This window comes from Ornithodoros turicata, chromosome 1 (assembly GCF_037126465.1).
Source record: "Ornithodoros turicata isolate Travis chromosome 1, ASM3712646v1, whole genome shotgun sequence".
Classification (NCBI taxonomy): domain Eukaryota; kingdom Metazoa; phylum Arthropoda; class Arachnida; order Ixodida; family Argasidae; genus Ornithodoros; species Ornithodoros turicata.
The window spans coordinates 133,302,761-133,322,385 of NC_088201.1; the positions used below are offsets into that span (position 1 = coordinate 133,302,761).

At 40.9% G+C, this 19,625-nt stretch overlaps 1 long non-coding RNA gene across 1 annotated transcript; it reads left to right on the forward strand.

Annotated features, from left to right (window-relative positions):
- Nucleotides 1-16,818: 16,818 nt before the first annotated feature.
- On the forward strand, nucleotides 16,819-19,404 carry LOC135369195 (uncharacterized). Its single transcript, XR_010414967.1, has 4 exons — nucleotides 16,819-16,957; nucleotides 17,095-17,189; nucleotides 17,313-17,430; nucleotides 18,436-19,404. It is a non-coding gene; the product is annotated as an uncharacterized LOC135369195 (long non-coding RNA).
- The last annotated feature ends 221 nt before the right edge of the window (nucleotides 19,405-19,625 follow it).

Below are 19,625 nucleotides of genomic sequence, written 5' to 3' on the forward strand. Positions count from 1 at the left end.
TTTAGCCCGAAGAGGAAAAGCCAGTTAGCCGCGTGACTCAGAAGAGGCACCCGAACATATGTATGTATATCCAATATCTTGTATATCCTCGAAGGAAGAGCAGCAGTCGCCAAGTAAAGATGCTCCAGAGCAGTCGTGTGTTTTGACCACAGTTAGTGTGTTGTTAGCACTCCGCCACCATGCTCAGCCGTTATGCGGGAAGCGGCATTACAGGATGTGAATTCAATGGGAGACAGAGTTTATGCCAATTAACAGCAAAACAGAATACAATTTTTAAGATGTTATCGTCTAGTAAAGAAGAACGCCATGTAAAGAACCCCTGGAGACATGAAAGGCGCTAACAGTTGGTCAAACTAATTTTAATGCATTGCGCCTATGGGGATTCTGTCGATTTTTGCACAGCGCCCATGTTTAGACTACCATTTTTCGACAAAGACAGTCAAATTCTGGAAATGTCATCGCCTATTTTTGTTCAGTACGTCCTCCAGGCCACATACCAACCACGGCACTATGTGTGAATGTTAACCCTGATGCACCTAGGGCCTTCTAAGTTGTGACTCAGACAAGGTATCCCTCTTAGGCGCTCGACGTACTAAGTCCCAGTATTGCATGCACTGAGACTGTGCGGCCGGTCTGAAGCAGTTCGAAAGGCGAACGGTTATTTTTTCCGGAATTCGAAGGGGCTGACAGAATAGGCAATTTTATGTTGAGTGAGTAATATACAAATGATACCGTTTTGTATTTTATATCGCTTTTATATTAAACTATACAACTTGATAAAACTGTCCATTTCGAGTGCCGGTTAGGAAGTGATTTTTTCAAACGCGACCTTTCAGGGTGCAACAGGAGAACAAGATACGGGGTTCAAACCAGGGATCGGAACCGGTATTTTTTTCGGTCCGGTTCGGGTTAGGGTTCAGGCATATTGGTTCGGTTCGCGTGTAGCTCCGCTGAACCGAAATTATCAGCCTGAACCGGTTCAGGTATATCGGTTTGGTTCGGGTTCGGCTCAGGGAGAACCCCCACTCCCGCATACACGCAGACAAACAAAATAGGTCAGTGGTCGGGACATTTACAGGGATAGGAACCGTTGCTTTTTCGGTCCCGGTTTAACCGGTTCATGGGCAGTAATTTTGCTACATGAAAGCGAGCTTCCGCTCATCGTACACGGTCGTAAGAGAAAGGTGTGAGATAACCGTTTCAGGTAAGTAAAAAAAAAAAAGGTCGGTCAGTAGTACAATTATTTCACCTCTGAACCGATTCCCGAACCGGTAATCGTATGATTTTTTTGGTTCACTTCCGGTTCGGTTCAGGACAAGCAAAAAATGGTTCGGTTCGGTGCCGGTTCGTCAGAAAATAATGTTTTTTTTTTCGGTTTTCGGGGGTACAGTTCCAGTTCCGATCCCTGGTTCAAACCCCGTGATCTTACTTTCACATATACATATTACATAATCAGCTTTGGATAGCTTTATTATAATCGTTATTTCAAATTATATTAAGCCCCGAACTTGATGAAATTGGCCATTTGGCCAATTCGAGTGCCGTTTTGGAAGCAATTTTGTCAAACGCGACCTCTCAGGGTGCAACAGGGGAACAAGGTACGGGGTTCAAACCCCGTGATATTACTTTCAGATATACACTTTAGCAAATCAGCTTTGGACATCTTTAATATTATTGTTATATCAAATGATATTAAACCCTGAAGTTGATGAAATTGGCCATTTGGCCATTTCGAGTGCCCTTTTGGAAGCGATTTGGTAAAACGCGACCTCTCGGGGTGCAAAAGAGAAAATGGTACGGGGCTCAAACTCCGAAATCTGTATTTCATGTATACATTCTGTAAAACCAGCTTAACACATTTTTTATATTATTTTTATATGAGCTCGTATTAAGCCCCAAATTTGATAGCATTTTATTTGTTTTTTTTTTTTTTACCCTTCGCGAGTGTCGTTTTGGAAGCAGTTTCTTCAAACGTGACCTCTACATGTACAGGGGAAACAGGTACGCCCTGGCACCATGATTAAAAGGGCTTCGCACATTTTAAAGGTCAGGATCTGCTAGTCCCTGTTACAATCCGAGGACAAGTAGTACCTTTTTGGCACCATGATACAAATCATTTGAGTCATTGTAAAGGGTCCTGCTGCCGCTTTTTCCAAATTTCGCGGTGGTTCCCGATGCAATCACAGGAGAGGGGCATAACATAAGCCGTCGCGTCTTTATATGTGTTTAAAATGTCTGCCACCATGATTGAAGGGCTTTCATGGTGTTTGCGGCCGCATTCGTTATAATTCCAGAAGAATGGCAATAGCATAAGCCGTTGCGAATACATATATGGCTTTAGAACTATGATACAAGGGTATCGACCGTTTTAAAGGGCTCTGTTGCCGCATTTTCCGTATTTTGCGGTAGCCTCTGTTACAATCTCAGTAGAAGGGCATAGCACAAGCCATTGATGACATGTCATTGGGAGCATGATACAAGTGGTCTCGCCCGTTTTGAAGGGCTATGCTGCATCCTTTTCCGATATTTGCGGTCGCGTGTGTTATGATCTCGTTGGAATGGCATAGTATAAGTTGTTGATAAGAAGTCTTTGGCAGCATGACACAAGGGGTCTTGCTCGTTTAAGAGGGCTGTGCTACCACATTTGCCGAATTTGGCGACCGCCTGTGTTATAACTCCAGCAGAATAGCATTGCACAATCCACTGATAACTTTATTTCTTTCACTCCATGATACAGGGAGTGTCGCCCGTTTTAAAAGACCTTGCTGCCGCCGTATCCGAATTTTGCGGTCCCCTCTTGCGCAATCCCGGCAGAGAGGCATAGGATAAGCCGTCATGACCATGGTACCATGATACAAGGGGTTTCGTACGTTTTAAAGGACTCTGCTGCTGCCCTTTCCGAATTTTGTGGTCGCTTCTGTTGCAATCCCAGTAGAAGAGCATCATAAGCCGTTGATAATATCTGTTTCGAACCATCATTAAAGAGGTTTCGCCCGTTCTAATGGGCTGTGCTGCGGTCTTTTAGGGATTTTGCGGTCGCCTCCGTTACAATCCCAGTGTGAAGGGCAATAGCATAAGCCGTCTCGAATATGCCTTTGGCACAATGATACAAAGGATTTTGCCCGTTTTAAAGGACTCTGCCGGCGCCTTTTCCAAATTTGCGGTCAGCACCGTTAAAATCTGAGTACAGGGACGCATAAGTCGTTCATAATGGCTTCGCTATGCAGAATACACCAGTGACTTTTTGTGGTGTATTCCTGGGATGCCCCTGCCATCATCGGGGTTGCAGAAAGGTTACTTTTCACTTTTCTCAAAGAAGTTGGCAAGTGATGCAATGTTTCAGAAGGAGAACTGTGTGTCATTTCTTGCAGGTAGACGTGTAAGCGAATCATGGACTTCTCTATGCGTGCTGCACTTCGAGAAAAATTGGTTGATTACCATGAACAGTGAAATTCAAACGGCTGCGTAACGGATATGTGTTCTAATCTATGATGTCTTTTCCTCAGACTTTAGCACGAGTGCTCGTAAGTGTCTGCTGCCGTGTAAATGTTCGGACTGCCGGCGATTTGCCGTGCAAGTTCACTTTTGTGCCCCGTATCTTGGCAAGTTTTTTTTCATGCCATATCGTCACGGCTCTCTCATGCTGAATTCAAACGGCAGGTATCAGCTTTTAGTCCGTTGCGCAACTCGTATCAGCACCGAAGAGCAACGACAATTTCTTCTTTGTCATTGTTGTTGCGGCTGGCACTATCATCAATGCACATAGAAGTCAAGATGCGGTACCCGGCGTGATTATAGATGCGAAGCCCCGAAAAAAACCCGGAAGTTTTGGGAAAAAAACAGTTCTTTTCGATTTTTTTCCTGGTCTCCGGAAAAATTGTCCAACATTTCCAGCGACAAAAGTCAAAAATGTAAATTTTCGTGCCTTCGATGCGTTCCAACCCGCCAACAGTGCCTTAGGTGCCTCTAATCCCCCAACAACCACCAACTTAGAGCTCCGTCTGGCTGCTCCAAGCGATCGCCATCGCGTTCATATGATGTCGGAGTTCTGGTCAGAGCGGGTCGGAGTGGACGGGGTTCCAATTACCTATCGCTGAGTAGAGAACAGTCTCATGGGATGCTCTGCTCTGCATTTATGCCTAGAGAGTGAACACTACTAAAGATTCTAGCTCATTGTATGCTGTGGCTTGGCCGACAATGCTTCGACTCAGCAGTAACCGCGTTTGTTTCCATTTTTTCGGAAAAACGCCCCCCCCCCCAAAAAAAAAAAACGTTTTTTTTCGAGCGATTCAAAATATCTGGAAATTTTGCATCTCTAGGCGTGAGAAGATGTCTACGTGATTTCGAGTGGAGCGAACCATAGGGGGGTATATCTTTATGGATACATCTATGGGTATATCCATTGGAGGCCAAGCTGTATCAGGAAATCTTATGAATTACCGGGGGCTGGTTGGAAAAATTCAGGGGGAGTGTACACCACCCTGGGGGGTGGGGGTAATGAAACCCCTGGTAAGGACCGCAATTATAGCAAAGTACCTTAGCGTAAACAGCTGAGCGGTATAGTTATTAGGCATTCGCCATATACAATTCGTCAATGAAAAGCTTCACTTGACACACCAACAAAAATAAATGAGCTTCTTTTCCAAATGAGACACTGAAACTTTGAAAGGCGTTGCAAGTTCGTCGTACATAGTTCTTCACGAACGAACGTTCAGCAGCACTGAAATTGTCGGTTTACACACTCTATTGTTGATTTTGCTTGCATTTTCAACGTGAAAAAGAAAAAAAAAGCAGGGAAAGAAAAATAATAAAAATTTTGCACACAATGACCCTCGTACATAACTACTCCATCTCTATTTTTTCCCTTTTTTTCTCTGCGCCTCTCTGTGCACCGTATAGTTTTTCGCGCACGATATCCGGAGAGGCTGCTGCTATGCTGCAAGCCCATAAACTTAGTGTAACCATTCTCTGCACTTGGGTCCACATTACTTCTTAATTATCATATTACTTACAGTGTAGTTTATCAACATGCACGTTCAGACCAGATCGCTATAACTGCTTGTTGAGGTTCATGAGTCACAAGATCTGCTCAAATGTGAATGTACTTCCTAACGTCGACAGGAGCAGCACTACATCGAGCAAGGGTAACAACCATTGCCACTCGCAGACACAACCACTCGCATCGCCACAGCACTCGCAGACGCCAAATTGTCCATATCTTCCATTTCATTTAGTAATAACTCTGGATATAAACGTGATATCGAAGATGTCATCATTTAATTACGTAGTCTGTATATCCATGCAGTAGTGATAGATATAGCACTTGGTAACAATGGGCCGCTCAGGTTACATGCGACACGCACACGCACGATAAGATATCTCGGAAAACAATGGAAATCATGTATCGATAGTGTGAACAATGGGTTCCCAGGTTTCAATAACATGCGCCGCCAGGATAAGGTAACGGTTAACTCAGGTAAACAATGGGAACTCACGTGTCGATAGTGTTTGATAGGCACCTGGTTGCACATTTAATGACACTTAATAACACGCAATGACGTTTAATAACACGCAATGACATGTAATAACACGCAAATGACATTTAATAACACGCAATAACATCCGATGACATTTAATAGCATTTTCCGATCGGGTTGACGTCACGATCAGTCCGTCACCTACGCTGGTTGCCGCGTCAGAGCGCCAGGTAGGTTTCCGACCATGTGTAGTTTTGGTTTCGGTTTGAAATTCCCACCAAGCGCCCTCTAGTTTTCAAGCATTGGCCGTCTGTAGTTTCGGTTTCGTTTGAAAAAACAAATGGATGTCGGGGCCCGCCACCTAGGTTGGTTGCCGCGCTAGAGCGCCAGCTAGGTTGGTTTCTGACCATGTGTAGTTTTAGTTTCGGTTTGGAATTCCTAGGTTTTGAATGGTTGCAGAAGCCCCCTTGTTTCAAGCTTTAGACCGTCTGTAGTTTCGGTTTCGGTTTGAAAAATGCATGGCGCGTGACAGCATGATTTTTTTCCCCCATGCCACTGTGATAAGTACACCCAAATAATGATGTATGTCGGAGACCAGACAACAGTGTACATATTCCTTTTTTATTTTAGCACATTATTTTTCTACTCTTTTATTTAACTACCGAAGGACATGTTACAAATTACCAGATTCTTGTTTGGCATCATCCTTGTACAAAAGCAATCTGCAAAACAAAGGAAAACGAAACATCCTGTGAATGCTTTTCTCAATCAGAACAAAGTGTGGGACGGCTAAGATCTTGATCGGGTGCCACGCAACAACGACAAGCAGCATTATCAAAGAGTCGGCTAACGTTTCCATTTTCCGATATGTCTCTCATACTGTGTCGTGCATTTGCGTTGGAGTACGGCCTTTGGACATGCCACACGCTAAAGCAAATAACCCGCTGACAATACTCTCAACAATCACTATAAAGTAGAGGTGTTCTATAGACATGCATTTCCAAACTTGTGTTGCTCATTGTGACAACAGCAAGCAACGAATCGAGAAACAGCGCATGACCGCGTATTGTGGTTACCAGCTGTCATGGTTTCGAAATAAAAATAACCAAAATGGCATAAGGGCGAGGGGTACACTCACATCTTGCATGACGAACTAGCACTGGGAACGGGACAGATAGAAGAGGGTCGTCCATGGAGGTTCGTTCACAATCACCGGACTCAGTCTTCGACAGCTAGCTTATAAGACTCTTGATTTTTGTTTTATTTCAAGGGAAGGAGGGATCACGCGAATGCACCGTGGACAGCTTCTCCTTTCGCAGGAGCAGCATGTGAAATGCGATACCTCTTGCCGACACGCTCTTCTTTCTTCTTCTTTTTGTATGATAACACAAGCCGCGAAACACTGTGGCGGAGACACCCGTCTGGCTTTTTCCAAGTGCTCTTTGGGAACGCCAACCACACAAAAACATTATCGTCCTCGCAAGATGTGTTTTCGACTGCTGCACAAAGTAAATAGAGTTATATATGTGACAGTTGAATGAAATCGGTGCTTGATAGTGTACGTCAATAAGACGCTGTCGCTTTGTAGCACGTTGCATGATCTCGAAGCGAGTGGAATACTAAAACGGTTTCACTCATTCTTACGTGACCGTTAGATTAGTAAAACGAAGGATGTACCTTGAAACGAAAGAAAAAAAAAGGAATCGACTGTATGAAGCGCGGAATACATTTCCTTTGGAGATTCCCAGATGACTTGATTTCGACGATTATTCGCTAATCGCTAGAACTTCAAACAGCACAATATTCGTCTCAACTTGAAATGGTTCCATAAAATGTGTCCTCTTGACTGCTGTTAAACTAATTTTAATAGGTCCTTTCGAGCAAGGTATGCTTTCTGATTAGGCGGAGGTATCCAGTTTGGCTCTCACGTTTAACCATAACTTCTTCATTTTAATATCGAACACTTTTTCCTTGAAGTGCATGTAGCTTCTCGTAAGGAGAGCAAAATGGTATCAGCCGAAAATTGTCTAATGGTTCACGGCGCTTGATATGGTTATCGAGTTCAATGAATGTGGATACATGAGATGCTGAAACTCTCACAAATGAATTTCTGCTCTTCAATCATCGTTGATCCAAACGATGCAAATCCTACCAGATATGAACACAAGGTGTCAAATAGAACTCTGTTAGCGTCCCGATATGTATGCGGCTGACATATGGGTGATAGTGAGTATAATAGGGAAAAAATGGTTAAACATATAACCAGACCGCGATCTGTAAATATATGATAGTCTACATTTCAGCAGGTTAGGTTTAGTAGGTTCTCCCCTCATCTCTATGTTGTCGATCTATAAGAAAGCATTCAATTAGGTCCAAATTACAATCTTTATCAATTGATAGATTCGAAATGATAGCTTTCCAACTCAATGTCGAATAATTATCTTGGATGATATAACATAAGATATTGGCTGGCGTGCCTTATCCATCCTGGGGGTGTGCTAGCTGTTCACTTCATCGATTTCTAATAGCATATAATAATTGATTCCTTACACATACCTACTTGCGAATCGTTCACATGTTGCTACATGTTGGTACATATAGCTACATTTGATTATCACGAATATGGAATACTTAATTCTCTTGTGAGTGTCTGTATAGCTTGAAATGGGATAGTATCTATTCTTTACATGGTGTTGTCTAGAATGTCTTATAGAAATGGTTTGCCCGCGTGTGGACATTGAGTCTATCCACCATGTCCCCCTGTTAATGTATGATTTCTATCGTTTCTTGCGTTAACTATTTACAATTATTGCTAAGATTGGTTGCAGGTGGATCTATCCCTGTCTCTCGAGAAAAAGATGGAGGTTACATATTTGAGTATCAGATGTCCTATAATAAAAAAATGAATTTGATTTGATTGTCATGGTATGGATTGAAAACATCTTATTGAAGCTAAAAGCCGTGTCCCTGATGTAAAATAATTATCGCTGGCTTTGATTTCATTCTTCAGATAGAAACATAGTGGTCGTGGTTTGTCGTTTTCATAGACTGCTTGAGTCTCACTCCTCTGCCTCTGTCGATTTCTTGGTGACTGCCTAATATGCTGCGAGAGACTTGTTCTGGGTGGTCGGTTTCTATCATAAAGAATAGTTATTTCTAGCATTGATTTTTTATTTTTTTAGATATTAAGTTGTGGTATAGAAAATTCACTGACTGGTCTGCTGGACCTCTGGGGATTGATTCCTCTGTCGTAGAATAATTACAGTTAGCTCTGATTTTATTCCCTAGATGTGACAAAAAAGTGTGGTGTAGATACCAAAATATTTTTACTCGTGCTTTACTTGTGCTTACCGTCATGTCATACGATACCAAATAAAGTTTAACTTGATACATTCGAATTGGTAACTGAGTCTTAATAGTTAGCCTGGATGACCTGATGCAACATCGAATCGATATTGTAAGGAATGGGAGTATGCAACGTACATAACTCTACAATTTCTATAATATCTAGGAAATATAATCAGAACTAACAACAATTGTTCTATATCAACCCTCCCAGCAATAGGCCATCCATCCAAACGCTCACTTTTCTATGTCACAACTATTTTTAATATCTGAGAAGGAAAATCAATGCTAGCACCAAGTATTCTTTATCATAGTAGCCGACCAGCTACAATCAATCTCTTGTACTATATTATTTCAGTCATCAAGGAATCGACACAGGTGAGACTCAAGCGGTCTATCAAACGAAGAACAACCACCACTATGTTACTATCTGAGGAATAAAATCACAGCAAGGGATAATTGAGTCTCTGTATGCAATACGGGGATAAGTCGAAAATCCCAAACCGAGAAAACTGCGAGTGAATATTTGGTAAAGTAGTTGCAGATAAGTTCCCTCGAATAACGCAAATGTAAAATGTGTAACATATATGCGTGTGTCTACTCTACATGCATGCCCCGTTAGCGTCCTTTCTGAGCGTGTGATTTGGCAGAGATTGAACAAAATCCAGGAGCATGACATATCCCCTTTTTCTATATAACAAAGCACGCACAGGGCTTTCGTGCAGGAAAAAACACTTTTCATGAGTCGGACTTTCATGGTGACGGCAGGATGGCCGAAGTTACCTTTGTGCAGTGGAGCAGCCTAGATCGTGATTATCGTGCTGCTAATCGAGCATAATCTTGAAAATAATGTTCTGTATGACCAGCAAAACATGACGTATTAGTATAGTGCGCACGTTTTCCGATTAAAACGCTCAGTAGCACTGCTGACACTGTTACGTGAGGTAGGAAGAACATGTTTTTCGATCGGAAGTCCAAGTTGTTTTCTGCACCCAAAGCAAAATTTAAGCTACACCATTTCTACGCATGTGTAGAAAAGGGGTATGATCTGAATGTCCATCCCATTGACACACATGCATTTGCCGTTTCTTACCCACCTGTTGCGAGTCAATAAATTGCAATACTGCCCTAAATATTCTTTGGCAGGTAGATAATGGTATGTAGATATCATTGCAACAAAAACACTAAAAGGGGATAATTTGACTTATACCCTTATTGCACATAGAGGTTCAATCATTTTATGTGAAAAGCTCAACCTTTAATTCCGAGAAGCGATTCTCAATCAACATGCTGGCAATTAACTATTATAGTATGTTGCTAATATTATCCGAAACGATCGACTGCACAACACAATACAGGATGGATAAAGCAGCATAAACAACATGCTGCATAATGTAAAACCCCGAGACTAGGGAACACGAAAGGACAGACACAACACGAAGTCGTTTCGTGTTCCCTAGTCTCGGGGTTTTACATTATGCAACATCTTCACCAGCTCGCTTGCTTCCTAGCCTTTTTTTTCACTGTCATAAACAACATGTTACATATTTTCATCGTGGTTAATTACGACTCTATGAAGCGCGGAATACATTTCCTTTGGAGTTTCCCAGATGACTTGATTTCGACCATTATTCGCCAAAACTTCAAAGAGCGCAATATTCGTCTCAACTTAAAATGGTTCCACTCCTGACTGGTGTTAAGCTAATTTTGATAGGTCCTTTCCAGCAAGGTGTGCTTTCTGATTAGATGGAGGTGTCCAGTTTGACTCTCACTTTTAAACATAACTTCTTTATTTTGATATCGAACACTTTTTCCTTGAAGTGATCTTCCAACTTACGAATCCTTCGGTTGCCGTCCTTGTCCTGAGTAGTGATGAATTGAGAGTGTACCAAATAGTGTTTCTTTATGATAAGTCGATTGAATACAGCATTCATCAGTACAGTCAGATGTCTTAGCCGTGTACCATAACGTTTTAGGAATAAGCATTTGACTTCCACAAACTTGCACAATCTCATGTAGCTTCTCGTAAGGAGAGTAAAATGGTATCAATCGAAAACTGTCTAATGGTTCACCGCACTTGATATGGTCATCGAGTTTCAATTAATGTGGATACATGAGATGCTGAAACTCTCACAAATGAATTTCTGCTCTTGAATCATCGTTGATCCAAACGGTGATGTCAACTGCGAGCCGCAAATAATTGCATGGATTTGATAGAGCGGGCACATCATGTGATATGACTTAAAAAATACTTTCCCTATCAATATACAGATGGAATGGCAAGAAAGTCTGTAATGATTCATTCGATATACACTGCTTGGATATGGTTATTCGATCGGACCGATTTCTTTATGAAGGGCAATCCATCAGCGAGGATTCCTATCACATCCGAGGCTGAGTATTTCAGTGTTGCCAGCCCCATGTCATGCTTTCGAAATCAATGTTCACTATCCAAATTATAGGAGCGCTATCCTGAAGACGGTTTGCAATTAAAAATTTGTACACATAATTAACGATTGAACAAAGTAACTGAACAAAGCAAACAAAAATGATGAACAAAGTACTTTAATCAAAGTGATACATGTAAAACGTTTGTGCCTCTGTCACCTAGTCAACGATATGAAGTAAGAAAAAAAATATTAGTCATGAAAGAAATGCTAATGAAAGAAAAGCAAATAAAGATTATGTTTTGCTTGATGGGATAAGTTCTTTGAAGTTTTGATGATCATTTCGCACTTAACAGATGTACACTGCTTACTTATGCTCAAATTTGACCGTGGTTATGTAAACATTATTTAGTGTTCTTTTCAGATGTTCTTGCTTTCACTCGATTGACAGTGACACTTCCTGATCCTTCAGATTGTCTTCTTTAATTAAAACTTGCGTCACCCACTCGTGCCATGCCTTCTAAATAAATGTTATCTCTTTTTTCTCATCGTGATGTGTAGCATAGTAATGCTTATAACATATGATGCTCAGACGACAATTACAACATTTGTCTATTTTGAGGCTGTTGTCATTGAAGTTGTTTTCAAATCCTACCAGATACGAACACAAGGTGTCAAATGTTACTCTGTTAGCATCCCGATATGTATGCGGATAACATATGGTGACAGCGAGTATAATTGGGAAAACTGTTTAAACATATAACGAGACCGCGTACTGTAAATATATGATAGTGTACATTTCAGTAGGTTAGTAGGTAAGGTTAGGTAGGTTCTCCCATCATCTTTATGTTGTCGATCTCAAATCCAAATCTTATCCAAAGATCAAGAAAAGGTCTTCCCGGAACAGCACCACAAGCGGTACTGGCCCAAAGATCCAAATTACGGTCTTTCAATTGATAGATTCGAAATGATAGCTTTCCAATAGTATCAATATGTAATAATTTTCTTGAATCATATAATATATGGTGTTGGTTGGTATGCTTTATCCATCCTGGATGTGCTGTTCACTTCATCGATTTCTAATAGCATAGAATAATTAATTCCTTACACATACCTGCTTGCGAATCGTTCACATGTTGCTACATGTTGGTACATATAGCTACATTTGATTATCACGAATATGGAATACTTAATTCTCTTGTGAGTGTCTGTATGGCTTGAAATGGGATAGTATCTATTCTTTACATGTGTTGTCTAGAATGTCTTATAGAAATGGTTTGCCCGCGTGTGGACATTGAGTCTATCCACCATGTTCGCCTGTTAATGTATGATTTCTATCGTTTCTAGTGTTAACTATTTACAATTATTGATAAGGTTGGTTGCAGGTGGGTCTATCCCTGTCTCTAGAGAAAAGGATGGAGGTTACATATTTGAGTATCAGATGTCCTATAATAATAAAAAAAGAATTTGATTTGATTGTCATCGTATGGCTTGAAACACTTATTGAAGCTAAAAGCCGTGTCCCTGATGTAAAATAATTATCGCTAGCTTTGATTTCATTCTTCAGATAGAAACATAGTGGTGGTGGTTTGTCGTTTTCATAGACTGCTTGAGTCTCACTCCTCTGTCTCTGTCGATTTCTTGATGACTGCCTAATATGCTGTGATTGACTTGTTGTGGGTGGCTGGTTTTTTATCATAAATAATAATTATTGCTAGCATTGATTTTTGTATTTTTGAGATTTAAAAAATAGTTGTGGTACAGAAAATTGAGTGATTGGTTCGCTGGACACATCTCTGGGAATTGATTCCTCTGTCGTAGAATAATTGCAGTTAGCTCTGATTTTATTCCCTAGATGTGATAAGCTGGAAAGGACCTATCAAAATTAGCTTAACACCAGTCAGGAGTGGAACCATTTTAAGTTTAGACGAATATTGCGCTCTTTGAAGTTTTAGCGAATAATGGTCAAAATCAAGTCATCTGGGAAACTCCAAAGGAAATGTATTCCGCGCTTCATAGAGTCGTAATTAACCACGATGAAAATATATAACATGTTGTTTATGACAGTGAAAAAAAAAGGCTAGGAACCAAGCGAGCTGGTGAAGATGTTGCATAATGTAAAACCCCGAGACTAGGGAACACGAAACGACTTCGTGTTGTGTCTGTCCTTTCGTGTTCCTTAGTCTCGGGGTTTTACATTATGCAGCATGTTGTTTATGCTGCTTTATCCATCCTGTGTTGTGTTGTGCAGTCGATCGTTTCGGATAATATTAGCAACATACTATAATAGTTAATTGCCAGCATGTTGATTGAGAATCGCTTCTCGGAATTAAAGGTTGTGTTTTCACATAAAATGATTGAACCTCTATGTGCAATAAGGGGATAAGTCAAATTATCCCCTTTTAGTGTTTTTGTTGCAATGATATCTACATACCATTATCTACCTGCCAAAGAAAATTTAGGACAGTATTGCAATTTATTGACTCGCAACAGGTGGGTAAGAAACGGCAAATGCATGTGTGTCAATGGGATGGACATTCAGATCATACCCCTTTTCTACACATGCGTAGAAATGGTGTAGCTTAAATTTTGCTTTGGGTGCAGAAATCAACTTGGACTTCCGATCGAAAAACATGTTCTTCCTACCTCACGTAACAGTGTCAGCAGTGCTACTGAGCGTTTTAATCGGAAAACGTGCGCACTATACTAATACGTCATGTTTTGCTGGTCATATAGAACATTATTTTCAAGATTATGCTCGTTTAGCAGCACGATAATCACGATCTAGGCTGCTCCACTGCACAAAGGTAACTTCGGCCATCCTGCCGTCACCATGAAAGTCCGACTCAAGAAAAGTGTTTTTTCCTGCACGAAAGCCCTGTGCGTGCTTTGTTATATAGAAAAAGGGGATATGTCATGCTCCTGGATTTTGTTCAATCTCTGCTAAATCACACGCTCAGAAAGGACGCTAACGGGACATGCATGTAGAGTAGACACACGCATATATGTTACACATTTTACATTTGCGTTATTCGAGGGAACTTATCTGCAACTACTTTACCAAATATTCACTCGCAGTTTTCTCGGTTTGGGATTTTCGACTTATCCCCGTATTGCATACAGAGACTCAATTATCCCTTGCTGTGATTTTATTCCTCAGATAGTAACATAGTGGTGGTTGTTCTTCGTTTGATAGACCGCTTGAGTCTCACCTGTGTCGATTCCTTGATGACTGAAATAATATGGTACAAGATATTGATTGTAGCTGGTCGGCTACTATGCTAAAGAATACTTGGTGCTAGCATTGATTTTCCTTCTCAGATATTAAAAATAGTTGTGACATAGAAAAGTGAGCGTTTGGATGGATGGCCTATTGCTGGGAGGGTTGATATAGAACAATTGTTGTTAGTTCTGATTATATTCCCTAGATATTATAGAAATTGTAGAGTTATGTACGTTGCATACTCCCATTCCTTAAAATATCGATTCGATGTTGCATCAGGTCATCCAGGCTAACTATTAAGACTCAGTTACCAATTCGAATGTATCAAGTTAAACTTTATTTGGCATCGTATGACATGACGGTAAGCACAAGTAAAGCACGAGTAAAAATATTTTGTTATCTACACCACACTTTTTTTGTCACATCTAGGGAATAAAATCAGAGCTAACTGTAATTATTCTACGACAGAGGAATCAATCCCCAGAGGTCCAGCAGACCAGTCAGTGAATTTTCTATACCACAACTTAATATCTAAAAAAATAAAAAATCAATGCTAGAAATAACTATTCTTTATGATAGAAACCGACCACCCAGAACACGTCTCTCACAGCATATTAGGCAGTCACCAAGAAATCGACAGAGGCAGAGGAGTGAGACTCAAGCAGTCTATGAAAACGACAAACCACGACCACTATGTTTCTATCTGAAGAATGAAATCAAAGCCAGCGATAATTATTTTACATCAGGGACACGGCTTTTAGCTTCAATAAGATGTTTTCAATCCATACGATGACAATCAAATCAAATTCATTTTTTTATTATAGGACATCTGATACTCAAATATGTAACCTCCATCTTTTTCTCGAGAGACAGGGATAGATCCACCTGCAACCAATCTTAGCAATAATTGTAAATAGTTAACGCAAGAAACGATAGAAATCATACATTAACAGGGGGACATGGTGGATAGACTCAATGTCCACACGCGGGCAAACCAGTTCTATAAGACATTCTAGACAACACCATGTAAAGAATAGATACTATCCCATTCCAAGCTATACAGACACTCACAAGAGAATTAAGTATTCCATATTCGTGATAATCAAATGTAGCTATATGTACCAACATGTAGCAACATGTGAACGATTCGCAAGTAGGTATGTGTAAGGAATCAATTATTATATGCTATTAGAAATCGATGAAGTGAACAGCTAGCACACCCCCAGGATGGATAAGGCACGCCAGCCAATATCTTATGTTATATCATCCAAGATAATTATTCGACATTGAGTTGGAAAGCTATCATTTCGAATCTATCAATTGATAAAGATCGTAATTTGGACCTAATTGAATGCTTTCTTATAGATCGACAACATAGAGATGAGGGGAGAACCTACTAAACCTAACCTGCTGAAATGTAGACTATCATATATTTACAGATCGCGGTCTGGTTATATGTTTAACCATTTTTTTTCCCTATTATACTCACTATTACCCGTATGTCAGCCGCATACATATCGGGACGCTAACAGAGTTCTATTTGACACCTTGTGTTCATATCTGGTAGGATTTGCATCGTTTGGATCAACGATGATTGAAGAGCAGAAATTCATTTGTGAGAGTTTCAGCATCTCATGTATCCACATTCATTGAACTCGATAACCATATCAAGCGCCGTGAACCATTAGACAATTTTCGGCTGATACCATTTTGCTTTCCTTACGAGAAGCTACATGCACTTCAAGGAAAAAGTGTTCGATATTAAAATGAAGAAGTTATGGTTAAAGGTCAGATATGCCGATTTTGAAGTGCCGCAGAACTGAGCGATACTCGCGCTGTGTGTTCATTACCGAACACTGAATATGTGTGCGAAATATCTTGCTCCAACTGTTCGTAGTTTTTTAGAAAACAGTTTTTTTAGTTCCCACGCCTGGCCGTCAGACCGTCGGCAAACCCTGCGCACGGGCGCACCGACGTCACTGCTCTCGGTTTATCTGTCTTTGGCTTGGCATGGACTCTTGACTTGGCTGCTTGGCTTCTTTCGTTTCCTCCTCTGTGCGTCGTACATAAGCGAACAGCTGTTATGTTGTTGCTAAGCCGGAAACAAAGCATGTGAATGTTTTTTTTTTTTTTTTTTTTTTGGCACAGCGTCGTTGGGAAAGTGCACTTCCTTGTTCTGACCTTGCCTTTTATGGGCTGGAGCGATATGAATCGTAAATATGCCACGGCGAATTTGTCGAAGATGCGAGAGTGCTACGCTGTTAGAACAATTCATCGGTGCATTCAAGTGTTACCTATTATAAGCTGCCAAAAGACCAAGCAGTGCGAAGCTCTTGGCTGACAGTGGTGCCTGCTAATTTCCACTGCAAGGGTTTCGTCCACGAATGTTATCATAGGTTACGCGCGACTCCAGAGGCAATTTGGAATCTCGGCACGAAATCGTCTGATGAAAATCTGAGGTGCCCGACGCATAACATTTTGAACGTGCCACGGAGGATCAAGGCAAAAAACGAGAGCAAAAAATGGTAAGTCGAGGTTCAGATATAAAAAATAGCAAGCTTAATGAATCGATTGTGCAGCTGTCCAACTGCGCTTACTCTGATATAACCACGATTAACAACACAATAGTACTATTGATAATCTAACTTCTGAATTATCACAGGTGCACGCTGAAGGCGGAAATGAAGCATGATCTGGCTTGCATCTGGTCATGAAGAAATTGCTGACACGTTAGTTGCAGTCCACCTCCACCAACAGGTATGACAATGTGATGTTATAATTTGAGTATTCATCTATGTTCAACTTTTCATGTGCACTCGCATGCAGACATTTTGACACCACTTTTAAATCTGCCCTCAAAGTTACAACCTGTGCTTCCAGGGTGGAAAACAAAGATCGCCATTACGATTAGCTGCTATCTCCCAGTTCAAGCACTTTTGTGTCTGGACACTGGTTCCTGTGGATGGGGTGTTACAAGCTTCACTGTCTGATATAGAAGGTACGTTACATTAGTTCAGTTAATTTGTCTTTTGCACATTTTTGTTACTGTTAGCTGGATTACTGTTGGACATACAATCCTTTGACACACCGAAGCTGATGTCGCCTCTGATAACATTTTAGAATTTTCAGTGTCATCAACGTCCATTGAGGAAGGTGCCTTTACTATCTGTGAATCTTCAACTGAAGAATAGCCCAGAATTCATGTTAACATTGTCTACTCTTATTAATTCACTAATTCACTGTCTGTTTTCTGAGAGCTAAGAAAAATGGAAACTATTTATTTGTCACAACTTCACACTGGATACTGGTGTGGTACTGGCTTGACATGTAAGCTAAAATACCTGGATTCTACAATAATTGTGTTCAACTTGGTGCATTACCGTGGGCAATGCCACATTCACTACATTTTTAGTGGGTCCGGTGCACAAATACTGTGTGCATACTGCATACATACATACTGTTCGATAGGCAAAAATACCTGAGCAGTGCTGTGTAGTCTTTTTACCCAAAGTCCATACTCTTACTGCAAAGTCACAGTACGTAGAACAGCAATGTGCAGGTATGCTGCGATAGAGATTCACAACAGAAAGAAGACTGTTGAGAGCATCTAAATTTTAATGAGACGAGACTTTCGTGCACAAGGCTGCTCTTGTCAATGTCTGACATGAAGTTACAAAATCCCAGAATATATAAAACATGTTGTAATGTAGAGAGCGAGAGGTGGTACAGACATAAAGATAATTATATAATCATATATAATAAAATAAAAAGGGGGTACAACTGCCCCCTCAACTCAACTCGACAACTCAATAACTCTACTTATTCTCTACCTTACAACATGTCATATATTCTGGAATTTTGTAACTTGATGTTAGACATCAAGAAGTACAGCCTTCTGTGCAAAAGTATTCTTTCTGTTGTGCACAATCATTATGCAGTAAATGCGACTATCCATTTCTTGTCATTAAATGCTTTTCCTTTCTTTCTTTCTTTTTTTCTGCAGTGATGAGCATCCATAAGGACACATGCCAGAAAGGGAGTCTCTTTGGGATGACAAACCCTCATCACCTCATGAGGATACAATGGTTGACGAATGGTTCTCAAGCACATCGAAACTTCCAACAAATAATTCATGAAAAAGCCAGTCAGTGCTAGCACCAGGAATTGAACATGGGCCATCCTGCTACCAGTCAGAGATGTTCAGTGGTGTAGCCACGAGGGGGCTAGGGGGTCTCGAGCCCCCCCTACCTGCCACGGACCGACCCACACAAATCGTGCAAATCCGAGAACATAATATATGGGGGGGGGGGACCAGTGTGACTATCGCGAAAGTTATTGCAGTTCATGGCGTCTATCTAAGAAGCATTCTTGAATGGTTTTCAAAGTATGAGCTTTTCAAAATACTTCCAATCTCGTGACACCACTTCATTGGTCATGACAGCCTATACATGTAATCGTACTGTGAACATCTAAATCAACTATTTTCGTTCACTTTTTTAATCCTCAGTTTGAAGTGTGCACAAGTATGTGTGTGTTGTCGACACAGGATCAGCGGGGGGGAGTATTCGTATCGAGCCCCCCCCCCCACCTTTGAGGTCGGGCTACGCCACTGGAGATGTTACATTTCAGGCGCTCATTGACTTTTGGTGAATTACTTGTTGACTTTGTCCCAAGGTGGAGCTCGCTACAGCTCATTTGCTATCTGTTAATGTTGTGGCGTGTGTTGCGTTTTTTTCTTTGTGTGTTCCAGACTCAGAACGATTAATTTGGATCAGGTCAGGTACGTTTCATTTAGACATGGCAAACATAAAGTGGTGTTTCTCAACACAACTTAGCAGTGGTCTTCATGCATTACTGATACAGGCCATTAAGCGTGAATAGAAACCTAGCCAGAGCAGCTGATACACAGAGAGAACGTAGCCCGTGTGTGTTTGTCTTTTCCACCGCAGCCCTTGGGTTTCCTCCCTGATGGCTACACATATCAGGGATAGGTTTCAGAACCGGTAGTTCCCGCCAAGTGTGAATTGCTTTTCAGGGGATCATCACGCTGGCAGATTAAACATATGGTTTAAATTATTTGCAGGACAGGAATTGCGCAGCTTCACACAAATACTACTACTACGACGTAAGAGTGGTTTAAAATCTATATTTTTTGTGTTCCTGACATTATCACACAAGATGTAGTATCCACTA